Below are 17835 nucleotides of genomic sequence, written 5' to 3' on the forward strand. Positions count from 1 at the left end.
CCAACCCATTCCAACAGCAAGGATTTACAAGTTTCAGGAGATTACAGTGTACTTTGTCATTCTTTGGCCAATTACCAGGAACAACAAATGTGGAAGAAGGTTTCTCTTTTATCTTGTCTTTGACCACAAATTATCCACCACAAAATTTTTAAATATATAGCCGCTCAGAACGAATTGGTAGACACCTCCCCTATTCTTACTTCTACAATCACAGTTTCTTAAGAGTGTTTTTTGTCACGAGACACTAAATTTTTAATAGGTGTACTTTATTCAACATAGAGAACAGGCTCTACTGAATGAAAATATTCCCCTGAATGATTATTCTAGATCTCATTTAAAAACTAATAGTAGGCAGGTCCAAAATGGAACTGAGGTAAGCAAAACAAAACATCTTTTGTAGTTTCCTGATTAGTTGTGAGGTATATACTTTAATGTCACTATTTATATGGTCTTTGTAACATTTAAGTGACCGAATTCTAGACACAAAATCAAATAAACACCTAAAATAATCAGCAGCTCCATGTTGGAAAAATAAATATTGTCTAATTGCATAGTTACTGTATCTCTTCTAGCCATCAACCATGGGACTTTGTAACACGGATAGTCTCCTTTTAATCAGGCGACAGGACAGGTTTAAGACAACTTAAGGGCCATTCCCAACAAGCTGTGTTACAATATGAAATAAATTAATATTTGAATTTTGATTTACAAAAGCTACATTTCAATAATGGTCCATTACAGGTGGAATGTTTATTTCTTTAAACATTCACATTTGCGGGTTTCCTTTCAATTTACAAAGCCAAAGCTATAGTCATCAAAGCCAATCCTGTTAAATATCCAAAGCCTTGAGTTGACAAGAATTGAGTTCTCACAAGAACACAGCATATGAAACAAATAATATGGGATGAGATATGGCACCGGTGGAGCAGGCCAGGCCATTTGCAATGCTCTGTGCACAGACAGGGCCACTCTTGGGCCACTCACTTTATCACACCTTGTATGGCTGCTTGGCTCAGTGTCTATTCTAAAGTCTGTCTCTTCTTCATGGCTTTTAATTACACAAGCTCACTGCTTAAATGCAAGGTTTAAAATGCAACTCAGAAAAAATGATTCTTCGTGTCCCTTGAATAACTGTGAAATTGACACTAGTTTTCTTTTATCTTAATTATTTTTCTTGCTTATTTATTTTCAAGAGAGAGAGAGAGAAGGAGAGAGACAGATAGAGAGAGACAGAGAGAGACAGACAGAGAGAGAGAGAGAGAGAGAACGTGAGCAAGCAGGGGAGGGGCAGAGAGAGGGAGACACAGAATCTGAAACAGGCTCCAGGCTCTGGGCTGTCAGCACAGAGCCTGATGTGGAGCTCAAACTCATGAACCGTGAGATTATGACCTGAGCCAAAGTCGGATGCTTAACCAACTGAGCCAGCCAGGCACCCCGCCACTAGTTTTCTTAAGTATTGTTTTCAAAGTTTGCTTAGGTTTATTCTTAAGTATTTGTTTTTTATTTTTGTTTTATTCTATTTTCTCCAAATTCATACAGGTCACTGAGTTCTTAACAGAGGTACTTTATAGTTTCTAAGGTAACTTCAGTTAAAAGCATTTATTTTGCATCTTCTTGATCAACAGCGTGAAATTATTATAGTCGCAGAATTATTTTCTTTTCAAAAATTTTGGAATTATAATCAGACAAGCCTTACCTGCCGTGATAAAGAGGTTTTATGTAAACATAAATGCTATTATCAAGGATTCAAGTTTGTATAATATTGGATAATATTAAAAGGTATGGACAAAAAGGTATGGACAACTAGCAAGTTTGTATCTTCTGATATTCAAATTTCAATTAATAAAACACTTTCCTCTTTGAGCAAGGGACTTGGAAGTAAGGACCATGTCAAGCAATATGTATTTGCAAATTGCTATTCTTCATGTGTAAGATAGTCTGTGAAATTATTCTATTGAGTCTGTCTGGTTTTATTATGATTTCCCAAAGCAATAGGAGTAGCTACCATTTTTAATTCATTGTTATTGTTGAGTTTCCCCTTCCTTCTGGAATTAAGCAAGCATAAAACGTTTATTACAGGCCATTTAAGGTAATTAGTTGTTCATGGGAATGCCATGCCAATGTTCAGGTTGTGGCAACTGACCTATGATTTTTATTAGAACTGCATATAGACCAGAACAACAACAGTAAATAAAAGCAAGAAGTTCGGTTCAGCTGGAGGCAGTAGCAAGGAGAGGAAGAGTGCAAACATGAAGGTGCATCCTCATGTAAATCAAGGAGGCAGCAGACACATGGCAAAGCTAAGTGGGGAGGGTATGGAATCAAGGAAGGAGGGAGGGTAAGGAAAACATTCATCTGAAAGGAAATATGCCTAAAATATATCACTTGAGGAAGGTCACTGTTCCAAAAAAACGAGGGGGACACATCTGTAGTAGTAATTCTCTGTTGTAATAAAAGAGATTTTAAAAACACATTGTAAAGTAGTAAAGTAGTTGTAAAGTAGTTATTCTGACCTCTTAATGAGATATTCAGAATGATTCCTTGTCTCTCTTGAGAGGCAGTATCCACAGTGGTCACGCACAGGGCTCTTGAATTGGATCTGGAATTCTGACTCTGACACTGATATGGTAACTTATTTAACCTCTGTCTGCCTCAATTCCCTCATCTGCACAATTTTCTCATCTGCAATTTATAACACTGTTTTGAGAACTAAATATATTTAAGTATTCAAAGCACTTAGTAAAGTGGCTGGCACATAGTAACAATACATGTTCACTATTCTGTCTCGACATTTTTCAAATTCACTACAGAATGTGAGCTGAAAGGACAATTAAATGATGGCACTAGTATATTTTCAAAGTATGGCTTTACTACTTAATATACACAGAGAGCTAACAGATCAGAAATACCCGTGCTCACCTAGGAATCTAACCAAGTATAGATCTTGAGATAATGGTAAAAATGTTATCAGGAGTTCTCTAATTTTCAGTTACAAAGGTTCATTCCTATGTAGGGAAGTTTATCTATAATATTATCCACAGCATGGAAGCTTTAATGCAATCAGAATATGGCTCATGGTGCACACTTGCTGATATCCTGGATTTTAGAGGAGCAGATTCTCTCTGAGCATATTTTAGTTCTTTGGAAAATTGTATGTTCACATGCCTATGAGCACCATTTCCCTCAGAAATCATCTCAGCCGTATTTCTCCCCCTGCTATTCTAAGCATTTGCCCAAGCTGACTCCAGGACAGTTAATTCTGCCTATTTTATTTTATTTTATTTTATTTTATTTTATTTTATTTTATTTTATTTTACAGGGAGAGGGTGAGCAGGGGAGAGGCAAAGGGAGAGGGAGAGAACCTTAAACAGAATCCACACCCAGTGCAGAGCCTGCTGCAGGGCTCGATCACATAACCCTGACTGGCATCATGACCTGAGCCGAAATCAAGAGTCAGACGCTCAACCAATTGAGCCACCCAGGTGCCCCTATTCTGCCTCCTTCATTTTAAAATTTTATCTTTCCATTTGTCTTCATGTAACATAAATTCCACAGCTACAACTTTTGGCTGAATTACACTTTGAGGGATGCAAAAAACTAAGGGACAGAAGGAAGAAGTAAATGAGGCAAGACTTTACGTTTTCGATCACTTAGAAGATTATAGTTATAAATGCAAATGTCTTTTTCCCAGTACAGGGGGAATTTTTTTTTTCTCAATGGGTCTTATTTCAGGATTAGGTTGTATGACTCAGCTAGCTGGGGCAGCACAAATTGTAGCCCAGTTGGGCAGAAAAGAAGCAATTTATGTAAGCAAAATAAGTGTAGAAAAAAGAAATTGAGCCATCTCTGCATATGATGATCTTCTGAGTTCACTCCTGAGGGATAATCTACATTAAGAGAAATTCATGATAACTGAAATTTAACCCCTAACACTGTCCCAAGATCAAGATTTCCTTTATAAATGGCCGTGCCATAGCTGTGCTGGAATAATGGCTTATACACGCTATGTGCACATAGTGATGGGACCTCTGCACATAAACACTATTCTTTTTTTTTTTCCCTTTCCCAGCATTTGAGAATGAGGCTTTTATTCTAGGAGCTACAACAGCTCTTCTCAAACCTTAATGCATCAACGAGATAGCAGGGGATGTAGGTGAAGATGTAGATTTGGGTGTGGTAGGTCTACAATGGAGCTCAGGGTTCTGCATTCCTAACCACTTCTGGGGTGAGCCTGATGCTACCAACCCACCGGCCATACTGCGAACAGCATGCCAGCCCCACACTGAATTTTCCTAGGATCTCTCCCAATTATCACCTTTTTTGAGCCAAGGTTAAAAACTGAATTGTGACCTTCCCCCCGCAGAGATAAATTTGAGTCCTAACCCCCCAAAATTCAGAAGATGAACTTGTTTGGAAATAGGAAGGGTCCTTAAAGGAATAATTAAGTTAAAATGAGAACAATAGAATAGGTCCTGATTCAGCACGACCGCTATCTTTCTCAAAGGGCAAATTTGAGACAGACACTCACAGAAGGAAGATGTGAAGACAAAGGGAGAAGACAGCTACCTATAAGCTAAGGAATGCCTGAGGCTACTAGAAGCTCAGAGAAAAGCCTGGAACAGGTCGTTCCCTAGCGCTTTCAGAGGGAGCACTGACCTGCCAACACCTTAATTGTAGAATTTTGGCCTCCAGAGCTGTGAGACAGTACATTTCTGTTGTTTAAGCCACTCAGTTTGTGGAATTTTGTTATGACAGCCATAGGAAAGTAATACAGCTACTGTATTAACGATTTTTCCCTGACACCTCTTGTGTCTCCTCCTCTCTTGACACACACAGAAAATGTCAGTGCACCGCTAAACTTAGTACAACGTGAGGAATGTGAAGACAACATCCCACACACAGATAAGGTAACACAAAGGGGTAGGTCATGTATCTTAGGTTTGCCTAAGAAGAAAGCTCGGGTTAGTCCTACAGTTATTTCAGGTGTTAACCATGACATAGGTTGAATCTAACATTCATGGTGTCTGTTGTTAGTTCCCCCTAGGAACCAACAAACTTGACTTTTAACACTCTCAAGGAATATATCCTGAGATTTTTGTGAATCTCTAAATTCTCAAATAACTTCTATGACATATAATGTTCTTCAGGAAATGAAACATAATTAAAAATGTGGAGTGGCCCCTTAATAATAGCACAAATGTAGACCTAAAGTCAATTATAAAGGCATTAAAACAATTTCACAAATTACTTTCTTATTGTTTTTGCCTTTGTTTTGTAGCACATTTGGTGAACTCATTTTGACAAAGGTTACCAATACTGTTAAAGTAGAATTCCATAATGTATTTGAAACTGCTCTTGTCTATTGAATTCCCATTTAATTCTACTTCTTCACATCCTTGATGCCTCATTAGCAACCCTACCAATTGCCTTTCTTTCTTCAGAGCCAATTTTCCACAATGAAACAAAGTTTTGTGTTTTCCTTTTTGAAAACCATGTCATGAGAGTTATTAAGTTGGCAATGAATACACATAGAAAAACAGCCCACACAGACTTCAATGGAAGGTGTAGGCAAGCATGAGGTGGCTAAGTGCTGGGTCCATACAAATCAGTTTTACAGCAAACACAATACAGACACGTTCCTCAGAAAAAGGACAAATTACTTACAAGGCAGTGTAGACCTTTGCTTTCACTTTAAAATACTAAAACGAACAAACAAAAAACAAAACAAAACAAAAGCAAAAACAAAATGCTTCCAAGAGCTATGAAAGTTATGGATGTGAAGTTCTTGATTCTGATACTTTGCCACTCTTGAATAGACTTCATCTTATGTTTTATACTCTCCATGGTTCCCATCTGGGGGTGGTAACACTACCTTGAGGGAAATTTGGAAAAGCAAGGGAGTGTCTGAGTTTTCACACTAAATGGAAGGCGTCGTTGATATTTAATGGTCAAGGCCTGGGGAAACCAAATAAAGCAAAGCAAGGAATGATAAATCTTTGTGCCTCACCAAATGCCCTTGTAGGGTAGAGGTCCTCATCCCATTTTGGCATTTCTTTAAGATTAATGGCCTTTCCAGTTTGGGCTCTGGGTTCACCTTTTGACTTCTACCAGAAACCATGCTGACTTCATAGGTTTCTTTCTCTGTGATTTCACAGGTGTGTCATTACTTTTCATGTTCAAAGAATACTAGTTTCTTACTCTTTCCACTTTACGGACTTTCCACTTTATGGACTGTGATAAAGTATATACTGTGTAACTAACATACCTCTTCTTCCTGGTTTGTTGTATCTTTATTTTTATTGGGTATTATAAATAAATCTGACAAAAACAATGTTCTTCAGATAGAACACCTTATACTCTGTTTTCTTTTTGCCTTTTACTAAAGATAGAACCCCTTAGAGGTGTTTTAAAATACTCTTTTATACAACTTTCCAGTTCCTTCCACCATTACTGTTACTGTCTCACTCTTTCCTTTATCCATTCTGTCTTCAAACATAAATAAGTGTGCACTATGAGTAACATATTGTGTTAGCCTCCATGGAAGGAGGTCACATTCCATGCTAATCAGATCTCTTTTCTGTGATAGTCAGATTTACCCTGTTTCATCTCTCATTATTTTTTTCCTTATTCTCTCTGGTAACTTTTTCCAACTTTATTGTTTTTTGTAACCTAGAAAACATTCGCTTCTCCACAAAATCATGGCAATCCTATTTGCTAAAATATCTCCATTTACAATCTATACTGATTAGCTTTTTCATGACTTCTGCTACAGACAAGCCCATATACATATTTTATCATTTTAACCTCAAAATATGTGATTTGTATTAATATTACAGGTATAAAAACTGAGACTCTGAAAGGTTAAATAAACTTTCCCATAGTCAAATAACTCATTCATGGATTTCAAAACAGGTCTAGCTGACCCTAGTGCTTGTGTTATTAACACATATAAACCATACCTGGCAATTAAAATCACTCTCCTGTGACTGTCAGTGAACTTTTTATATGCCCTACTTTTAAATTTTAGCACAGACACATTTGACCTTCATTCTCAGCGTCTTGACTAAATTCATCATGACTGTTTTAGAAACCTTCCAAGAGTCTATTAAAAATAAACCAAAAAATACTTTTAAAATGTTCTAGATTTCTGAACTAATACATAACCACACAGCAGAAGCTCCAAATATAACTAGGTAGTCCTCTGTGATTTTTCGATGCTTGCAGGCATTTGAAGTGCTGTGGATTTGCCTTAATCTGTTGCTAGGAACACTGCACATTGCTCCGAACAACCTGCCAGTCTGAGAAACCTAGCGTGAATGACATCAGTGTTTCTTTTATTCAGGTCAGAGGATGGTGTGAGGTGGTATGAGAGGTCATGGAAAGGGAGGAATTCTAGGATAAAGAAGCTAACAAGAGGAATAGGAAGTGAAAAAGGAGAAAGAATTGACAGACCCTAAGGAAAGAGCTTTCCAGCTGAAGTCCTCCTGTTTCCTACCAAGCACACACCCCTGGAATTGGTTCAGTCTAGTCTGATAACAACTGAGAAGGGCCAGTGCACAGCGGACAGTGTCTAATTCCCTTGTCACACCAATGGAAATCATAAACCGGAAACCTGCAGATACCAGAGAGAGTGATGCCACTTTGAGGCCTCAATCAAATGTCAGATTTGAGAATCAGGAGAACTAAGAGAAAGAAATCCACCTACAATGTTTTCCTAACACGTGTCTGGCTCCAGGATAAAACACAAAGCATCAGTTCTGGAATTTAAAAAGTAATTAGATTTATATTTATACCTTCTTTGCTTTTTTTTCATCTCAGAAACTTGGGTACCTGGGTGACATAGAGGGTGGTGGGGCAGATGGCACAGAGAAAGGACCATGTTGATGCCCCCCTTCTGCTATGGTAATGGCCATGATGGCCACCAAGCCTAGGTAACTCCCAAGTGGCAGAATGCCATTTCCAACCCTGCTCACAGCTGCTTAGTGATGTGGTTGGTATGGCAACTACTCTGTGCCAGTCAGCACACCAAAGCCTTCTTTTAGCATGCATATTGTTTCATATTTTGCATCTAAATCTTTAGCTTCTCTAGAATTTTTTTGGGGGGGTAAGGGATAAACACTTTTTTTCCCCAAATGGCTATCTAGTTGTACCAGTATCCACTGTCAACTCACACATCCTTCCCCACTGTTTTGAAGTTCCATATCTATTACACACTAAACTCCTGTGAGAAATTCCAATAACTGGAATGGAGAAATTAAATCGGGAAGGTAAAAAAAAAAAATCCATTCCCACTGAAACACCATATACATCCTTTCTTCTTTCCTAAATGTTTAAAAATGGAGAGAAGAAATGGTGCAAGGGGAAATGCCATATTTCTAGGGTTTCTCCTTCCTCGATTATGAACTATTTTTAGCACATGTTTATTCTAATCTGATAAATCAATGATCCTATTCAACTATTAAAAGTTCTTTGATCCCTCTGTACACTGCTGATGACTTGAGGAATAAGGACAGTATGAATTACATTTGACAGTTCAGTTGAAACTGAACTGCTACTCAATTTATGCATTTATTACCAGAATCCTAATATGGAAGTATTAATTGTTAGTCTCTATATTAATATATCACTGTGTGGGACAAGTAAAATATACCTAATTATTCAGTAAAGAGGATTTAGTTATTTTTAGCCTTTTTGTTGAATTTTTTTTTTGAAATAGAAAGAGAGAGACAGACAGAACACGAGTGGGGCAGGGGCAGAGAGAGAGGGAGACACAGAATCTGAAGTAGGCTCCAGGCTCTGAGCTGTCAGCACAGAGCCTGACATGGGGCTCAAACCAATGTACCACAAGATCATGACCTCAGCCAAAGTTGGATGCTTAACTGACTGAGCCATCCAGGCACCCCTATCTTTTTGTTGTTTTAGAAAGCATTGAATTTAAAAAACAAAAACAATGAAACGAAAACCTCTTTGGAGTTCACTAGGAGGGTTGCCTGGATTGATAGGGAGCATTTGGTGTCAAAGAGATTGTTGTCCATAGTGGACTAACCAGGTGAACACCACAATTGGCAAAATGATACTAAGTAATCTATTACTGTGTGGGAGTGTTAACTTGTATTAGTCATGAGTTTTTATTTTCTGTATTTCTTATGATTTGACATCTGGGGTCCTGCTGACCCTGGAGAGACTGCCCCTCCCAGGATTAGCTAACTTCCAAATATAGCAAATAAACCATATGCAAATAAACCAACCCAGAGCTGATACCCCACTTTATAGGCTCTCACAAGGCTCTCCTTCTGGGACACTATCCATCTGCCCTAACCACCTCAGGGCCAGGTACCCAGACAACTAGAGACAGCCCCTAATACCCTAGAGCCTGCTGACATTATTCAAAGCCAGTACTAAACCTACCTACCTTGACTTGCCTGTTCCTTTCCAAGGAAACCACAATAAAGACTCATCCATGGTTTCCCGTCTCTCCCTCTGTCTCCTGACCAACCCTGGTGTTTCCTCAAGTGCCCCCCACCTCCACCCCATGGCATACTGCACCTTCTCCTCTTGGTAACTATGAGTCACAAACTATCTCTCTTTTCAATGGCAATCATCTCCTGATCTACTGGTCTCACTATCCATAAATAATAATAACATCTGCATTTAAAAACATAGTTCTCATATAAACTTATAAAGAAAAGGAGATAGTTCTTATAGATACAAAATAATCCCTCTTACCAAATTGATGTGCTCATATAAGAGTTATCAATCCAGTGAAGCCCTATTCTACAAGAGAATAGGGAAGGGACAACCTCTAGTATTTTATACTTTATCCTCAAAATATTCAAAGAATGCTGACCTTTAAAATATCCTATCAGAAGAGAGCATATAAAAGTCTCTTTATATTGATTTTGTTATGTTGGAGTAGAATTCTTGAACATTCTCTTAAGATCCAATATGCTTGTAATAGGAAACTTTGCAATGATTTCCTGTTGATGGTTTCTTAGCCGTTAGAAATATTGGAAGTTGTTAAATACATTGTCTCAAAGTGATTATCTGTATTACAGATAGAAGAGAATCATTTGACTATCAGAATGTAAAGAATTTAACTTGCTATTAGCATTAAAAAATAAAGGTTTTAAAAAACATGAATTGTATTGGTTGTAACATATACATTTGAGATAAGTTACTTTGGTGAGTATCTCCTACAGTGGCCAAGGAGACAGGCAGGCACAATTTGAATCCGTCTTGTAACAACCACACTCTATGCATTCCATTTCCTTTGTAGATCTTAGATTCGAGACAAATAATGAGACCTCTTGAACAGAGTTGTGGACAATGTTTTTATCTCTGTTTCCAATGGAGAATCTCCTGCTGCCATATGCTCTTACTCAAAGTTCTCAAAGTTCTCACTGAGGAGCCCAGTGACTGTCAGGACATTCCTCCACCAGAGGAATAATCATATCATACACCCCATTTTCCATGTTTCTTGTTTCCAAATAACCTAGGCTTCCACTAAGGAATCTGGAAGTAATAGTTAAAAGTTGTGTGAGTGCCCATTACTTCATCTGAATCTAAACCACTTGGGGAGGAGTTAGTAGGCAGAACCGAACTTAATTACCTTAATGTTAAGGTAAAGAGACATAAAAACTACTGATACCACTTTAAGTAAACCCCATATACCACAGATCGCATTTAATCTCAATTTACCAAAGCTCTTTGTAAAAGTCTGTGTTGGTATGTGTAAACAATTGTTGATAAAGGTTTCCAAGCTAACTAGTTATAGACTAGAAGGAAAGAACAACATGAATTGCCAAATTGTAAGCATAATAGATAATGGCCATTCCCTGCCTGGTAGACATTCTTTCCCAACAACCACCCCATTTTCCTGCTCAGAGGGGGCAATAATCTCTTGATCTCAGGGGAGATGGGTCTTTCCCAAGTTCCAGGAGATAAATCACAGCTGCTTTCTTGCCCAGGGTGAAGAGATTGAGTATAGGTCTAAAGAAAAAAAAGGTTTAGTAAATTAAAACCTTTATAATTTTAAAGTGTAGAATAAAGGAGAAAGCCGAAAGAAGGAAGAGAAAAACCAAGAACATAATGTTAAATTTAGGCTTTTTAAAAAATTAGAGATGCTTATCATATATATAAATAAAGGCTAATCTTTTTCTTTAACTGAGAGAGCTTAATTGCACAGAAGTAAATGTGTTTGAACAGACTGGCATGTGCTTTGAGGTCAGTACCTATAATCTCTAAACCTTTTTAAACCTCTTTGCATATCGCAGTAAGCTAGTTATCCAAAGAATAAACACAGACACTATTCTAGGCTTTTTTTTTTTTTTTTTTTTTGTGGCTGTTTACATTGATTATGGTTCAAAAAATAGATGACTAAGTTTCTAGTCTTTTTGCATGGAAGGTGATCATGTGTACAGATGGACACCACTTTTGAACGTATTGGACCGTAAGTGGCACAGAGATGTGGATACTGTCATATTGATAGAGCAATCGTAAGAAGCCGTCCATCAGATCTTTTCAGTCATGGAGAGAAAGTCATGTTAAACTCTTTTATTATTTTATTTTATTTTTTAATAACATTTTTAAGTGTTTATTTTTGAGAGAGAGAGAGAGAGAAAGAGAGACAGAGTGTTGAGTGGGGGAGGGGCAGAGAGAGAGGGAGACAGAATCCAAAGCAGGCTCCAGGCTCTGAGCTCTCAGCACAGAGCCTGACATGGGGCTTGAACCCATGACCCTGAGCCAAAGTTGGATGCTCAACCAGCTGAGCCACCCAGGCACCCCCATGTTAAACTCTTTTAAGGAAGTTGCCAAATTTTAGATTGTGGCAGCAGAAAGCCAAGGTAGGGGAGGTTCCTATATGGAAAGGCCAGTCACCAATTCTTTGTACACTGCAAGTTCCATGCCTGTCAAATGAAACTATTGCTGCTCTTAATTGGCACAGAAAGCATGACAACGGTAAAGTCGGATGTTTTCTGCTCACCATTCCACGGTGTCCTAACAGTCGGAAAGCAAGAAACCATGACGAGAGTGTCCAAAGAACTCAGCAGTCCATGTGTATGTAACAACAGGTGACATTCTAGCTTAGAATATTAGACTCTTCTTCCTAACTGACATAACACAAAAGTGGGACAAATGATTTTGATATTGTATGTTAGCTACAGTTTTGAACAATTTTAATGTTCAGTGCATTTTAATATAACTTATATACTTTATTAGTTTAAAGAAATCAACCTAAAATAAAGTTTTATTTTTTTATTCTAACTTTATCAATCTTGGCAACGGAATTCAAGTTAATTAAGACAGATGAGTACATTCAGAGACAGGTTGACAACATGTTTTATTAAGAACTTTTGCTCTTGGCTTCATTTCTGCTGACTATGAATTCCCTTAAATGTGCTATTGTTCTTTCACTAGACATAAAAACTTGAGCAGTTGATGTACTTTTCAGTAGCCCATCATAATGATTCCTCGTCTTAACGTATACCATATTTTCCTTTCTTGTAAACTGTGATAGCTTTTTGAATTTTTATTCTTCTTCTATTCATATAATACCAAATTCCCATATGTTTCCCTTTTCTAGAACATGTATTTCACAAGTACAAATCTCCTGTATATTTATTTAGATACAATAATACAGTGTCTCTCCTTTATATTTTGTATAGGTTCAGTTAATTAGTTAACACACAAAACCAGTGCAAGATTAAGGCCTGTCAGCTTACCCAGACCACATTTTGGATTCCTTTGTACTCCTAGTGAGTACACACTCCACACCCTCGCAAGACAGTTGTATTGTCCTTGTGTGTTCAAAATGTGAAGTTCTAAAATTCAAATATGCTGATAGTGAAAGACTTATAAGCTGATTTGGTTAATTGTAAATGCATTAAAATATAGCTGAAGATTATTTGGGTTTCTTTTGGTTCTCAAGCAGTTTTTTTTTTCACACATGTGTGCGTAAGCACTTGTGTGCGCACGCGTGTACACAGCCACCCACCCACACACACACACACAGACACACACACACACACTCATAGCCAAGCAGTTTTCATTTTGACGAGCAAAAACACAGAAACTCCCATGTTACTTCTATCACCAGATCAGAGCCCAAGGCACTCTGCTCTCCGCAAAGTTTCAACCACTAAAATGTGGGGGAAGCAAAGAAAACACCACAGCAAGAACTCCAACAACTAGCAATTCCGATTTATGTCCGAAGCAGTTTTCATGTGCTTTCAGATCAGCATGGGAATTCTGTATATGAACAGCTAGGTAATTTGGCAGCAGCAATTAATGAAAAAAAAATCCAAGAAAACAGCACTAAACTGATCACATTTCAGGGTAAGAACAGCACTGTGTCCAATCCATTGCCACAATTTGACACTGTGGAGAGCTGAATGGATCGTGACAGAAAACAAGGGTATAAATAAAACCACACGCAGTCTAGGTCCTGGCTTTGTGGTGATCTAAATATCCCCAAATTATCAAACACAATAAACAGCAATACCTGGCAATTTGTCTCCAAATTAATGAGAAAGCACCCAGCTCTCACCTTGCACAAACACACACTTCAGTGGTCAGTGACAAATGCAGGCAGCACTTGCAGGCTGGGAGACCAGAACAGCTGCTCTGTCCTGAGCCGCTTAAAGCACACTGGAGCCCGGCTCCAGTCCTACTCTCCGTTGGTTCGCTGCAGTTTCTCCCATGACTCCATCACCCAGGAATGGAAACCACTGCCCTCTCCCCAGCACTAGTGGGCTCCCCAGCTACTGAGCTCAGGTAAAAACGCTGAGTCCTGCAAGGTCGCCACAAGGTGAACATGGGCAAAAACAGTATAGGGGAAATGGAGGGACTGGCAAGGAAAGACCCTAAACTCCAGACGCTTTGCCTTTCAAGAGATTCCAAAGTCCATAAATCAGAGCTGCAACAATAGGCAGAGAATTGGTAAATCTGAAAATCCCCCAGTGGCACTGAGCCAATTTGCTAACCCAGCGGTACTCTTTAAACCGTAATCTCTCTCACTCCCTCAATCTCTGTCTCTGTCTCTCTCTCTCTGTCTCTCTGTCTCTGTCTCTCTGTCTCTCTCTCTCTCTCTCTCTCTCTCTCTCTCTCACACACACACACACACACACACACAGGTTTTAGTGTAGCTATTCTAAATTATCCAGACGTACTTCTCAAGACAAAAAGTTTTTGTATACCCTTTCCAGGTAACAAAGCTTAAAAATTATTTGCTAAAATCAAAATAAAATAACTTTATAGAGCAAACTCATTTCTGGTAATAAACTAATTCATATTAGTGAAGTCTTGCTTTTTATGCACATACTGGACTTATGCAAACACCCTCCCACACTAAAAAGATGGTAAAGATGTATATATTCAGAGCTGATTGGCAGAATCAATGAAAATTTCTCGTAAAAATTCCTATCATCTTTTTCAAGATTAGTCTTGACATAGGCACATTTTAATCTGGAGAGGTTTCAAGAAGGAATTTCTTCCTAAGATACAGGTATGTATTTTATGTATGTATGTTTGTATGTATATGTTATAGACAGATACAAACATGTTTATAAATGTTTCCCTGGAGAATCTCCCTGAGTGTTTATTTCTCATATTTTGGTTTTCCTATTAGAAGTGGAGAAGGAACAATTTTTTAAGCTTGCAGGTACATTTTGAAACAATTATCTTGCTTGTGTATTTTTTCTTATTGGTAAATAATTACTTACTGAAGTTTAGGTTGATTGCATGAACAGAAAACAGTTCTCCCTTTACCGCTTTCCTCTCCCCTCTTTCTCTAACCACCACCATTCACCAGCCATATGAATGTAAGCAACTCCCTGAGCCTCCCAGGCATCAGTTTTGTAATCTATAAAATGGGTTTGGTTTTTTTTTTTTTTACTAGTGTCTGCTTTGCCTCCTGGGATGGTGTCAGGGTGAAATGGGACAACAAGCAGAAGCAAATGCTTTGTAAATTGTAGAACGCTGGAAAAGCACAGACTTGCTGCATTTTCCTCCTTTCAGTTGCCTGTTAGTACTGGGACTAGTGAATTACTTTCCTGTTCTCAAGAAGGATTCCTTAGGCTTCACAGGAAAGTGTTTGTTTCAAGTGGTCTATAAATAGAGTTTAAGATTTCATTGAACTGCTGTTCTCCTTGGGGCGGGTCTTGATGGCAGTGACCACATGTCCAGAGTCAGTTAATTGTGAGCAACATGAGCACATGAGCTCCATCTGGTCTTTGAGGCAGAACCAGACCAGCTGAAACCCTGAGAGAAAATGCTCACGTGATAGCCAGTTTCACAGTTCACCTGGGGTCAGGGTGTAGCTCAGGTATTTGAGGGAGGGGTTGCCCAAAGGGCTAGAGGAAGGGGAAAGGTTGGGGTGCAATGCCAGATTCACTGCTGAGTTAATTCAGTAACAAACACTTCTGGGCATTCATGCTGGTGTTCTAACAATTACATATGCATTATTTAGAAACTAGCTGGTTGTAGGGAGGGGGGGGAACCATGAAGGGAGACTAGGGGCGCCTAGGTGGCTAGTTTGTTAAGTGTCAGACTTTGACTCTGGTCTTGATCTCATGGTGCTGGGAGCCCCCAGTCAGGGTCCATGCTGACAGCTTAGAGCCTGGAGCCTGCTTCAGATTCTGTGTCTCCCTCTCACTCTCTGCCCCTCTCCCGCTCACACTCTGTCTCTCTCTCTCTCTCTCAAAAATAAATAAACATTAAAAAAAAAAGAAGAAGGGAGACTAATGGGGAACCAGAAAGGAACTAACAATGTGAGCGCCTGTCTCATGAGATACACAGGGCTGGGAGCTTCACAGATATTCTCTGAGTTAATGCTCACAGTAGTCCTACATGGTAGTCATTATCATTCCCATTTCACAGATGAAATGAAACAGCCTACACATTGTTACTGGTGAGTGGTGGAGCTCGAATTACTGTGGAGGTCAGCATGGCCTAGAGTCCCATATTCAGAGAAAATTGGTTTATTTATAACTTTCTTGGAAATAAAAAGGAAATAAAATTTGGTTTTCAAATAGTGGGGGTAGGGAAGGCAAGAAAGCAAATTTTCAAGGAAACTTCTTGAGGTTATTTATTGGGCAAGTTAACTTTTATAAGGAGTGCAGACATTTTTTAGGAAAACACATTTTGATTTTTTTTTTTTAATTTTTTTTTCAACGTTTATTTATTTTTGGGACAGAGAGAGACAGAGCATGAACGGGGGAAGGGCAGAGAGAGAGGGAGACACAGAATCGGAAACAGGCTCCAGGCTCTGAGCCATCAGGCCAGAGCCTGACGCGGGGCTCGAACTCACAGACCGTGAGATCGTGACCTGGCTGAAGTCGGACGCTTAACCAACTGCGCCACCCAGGCGCCCCCGTTTTGATTTTTTAAATGATACAGTTGTTGTAAGATACAGGGAAAACATTTTAATATATGCAAACAATTATTTTTTTTTAATAATTTGATCCTGCCTGTCTTCAAATTGATTCTGAGGTCTTCAAGCAGATTCTGAGGTCTTTCTCTAGAGCAGAATAGCTTTCTGTTTTTCAACATCCACTAAACACATTATTGTATTTTATTTTGCTTAAATTACTGATCCTTAGGAATGCCCACAAGAAAGCAAGGTAATGTCTTACCATTAAATGTAGCAGGAAAGTCATGTTTTCAACTGTAGTTTGGAGTATAGTAGAAGAGTCATAATTTTCAGTCCCCTGGATCTGAGCATATTCATAAAATGTCAGATTCGTTCTACCTATTTTATTTGAAAGCAGAGGCAGGGACCAAACTGCAGCCCTACATGGTATCTGTTTTGGCTACCCCCCACTTTTTAAGATTTTTTAAATGTTTATTTATTTTTTGAGGGAGAGAGAGAGAGAGAAATAGTGTGCAGGTGGGGGAGGGATAGAGAGAGAGAGGGAGACACAGAATCCGAACCAGGCTCCAGGCTCTGAGCTGTCAGCACAGACCCTGAAGTAGGGCTCGAATCCACAAACTGTGAGATCATGACCTGAGCCCAAGTTGGACGCTTAACCAACTGACCCACCCAGGGGCCCCTCGGCTGTCCCCTTTTTAAGTGGCATTCCCAGCTGAAGTTGTATATGCAAGCCAATTCATATCATATCCTATATTCCTGCCTTTGATCTCTCCCTTTTCTAGATTTTCGAAATCTTTTCTGAGAATGCCAGTGTCTAATTATACCTCTGCTTTTAACATTGCCATCTGCAAAGTGCACCATCCAAAATGCCTTCATAAAACTAGCCTTCTCCTTCTTCCTAAATCTAGTTTTAGAAAGAAAACGATTCGTCTGGCAGTCTTGCAGATAGAATCAGTTTGTCTCAGATATTTTTATTAAAGAGAAAAGTATAACTGGGCCACTAAGTTAGTAATAACTCAAAATAAATAGTGGAAAAAGGGAATAAATGCAGGTACTTTAATATCAATTTTTCAAGTTAAATTCTGAATGGAAAAAACAAAACCACAGCGTCCTACACAACTGATCAACCCACGTAAAAGTAGACCAGGGACCTTCAGTTACTTGTTCATTTCCTTGCTACTTTTGCTTACAATATACATTTTGGCACTCACTACAACCCCCTTGTTCTCATGGAATCATATTTAACTAAAGAGGAAGTGAAATAAAGGAGTGAATCTATTGGGAAGCTGATAATGACAAATATAACATTTGGTAAAGTAAAAAGGCTGCTTTGTCTCATTCCCAAACCCATCTTATTTCTGAATGAAAAAAAGGATGAACAGCCAGTCAAAATTATTTTTTTTTTAAAATAAAGAAAAGAAACTATTGAAGCAAGCTTTCAATTATCTCTCATGTCATAAATAATA

At 38.6% G+C, this 17835-nt stretch overlaps 1 protein-coding gene across 8 annotated transcripts in view; it reads right to left on the bottom strand.

Annotated features, from left to right (window-relative positions):
* The window catches only part of ARHGAP24 (Rho GTPase activating protein 24), a 516404-nt gene that overhangs the window by 154163 nt on the left and 344406 nt on the right, over positions 1-17835 (bottom strand). Inside the window, exon 1 of one of the 8 annotated variants that reach the window (XM_047855843.1) lies at positions 13547-13652. The exons of 6 other annotated variants lie outside the window; for them this stretch is intronic. The gene's annotated coding sequence lies outside the window, so the exon portion shown is untranslated. Of the gene's footprint in view, positions 1-13501; positions 13523-13546; positions 13653-17835 lie in introns of those variants that run through there. One more of the 8 variants, XM_047855845.1, reaches the window with a different exon arrangement.

Source organism: Prionailurus viverrinus, chromosome B1 (genome assembly GCF_022837055.1).
Source record: "Prionailurus viverrinus isolate Anna chromosome B1, UM_Priviv_1.0, whole genome shotgun sequence".
Classification (NCBI taxonomy): Eukaryota; Metazoa; Chordata; class Mammalia; order Carnivora; family Felidae; genus Prionailurus; species Prionailurus viverrinus.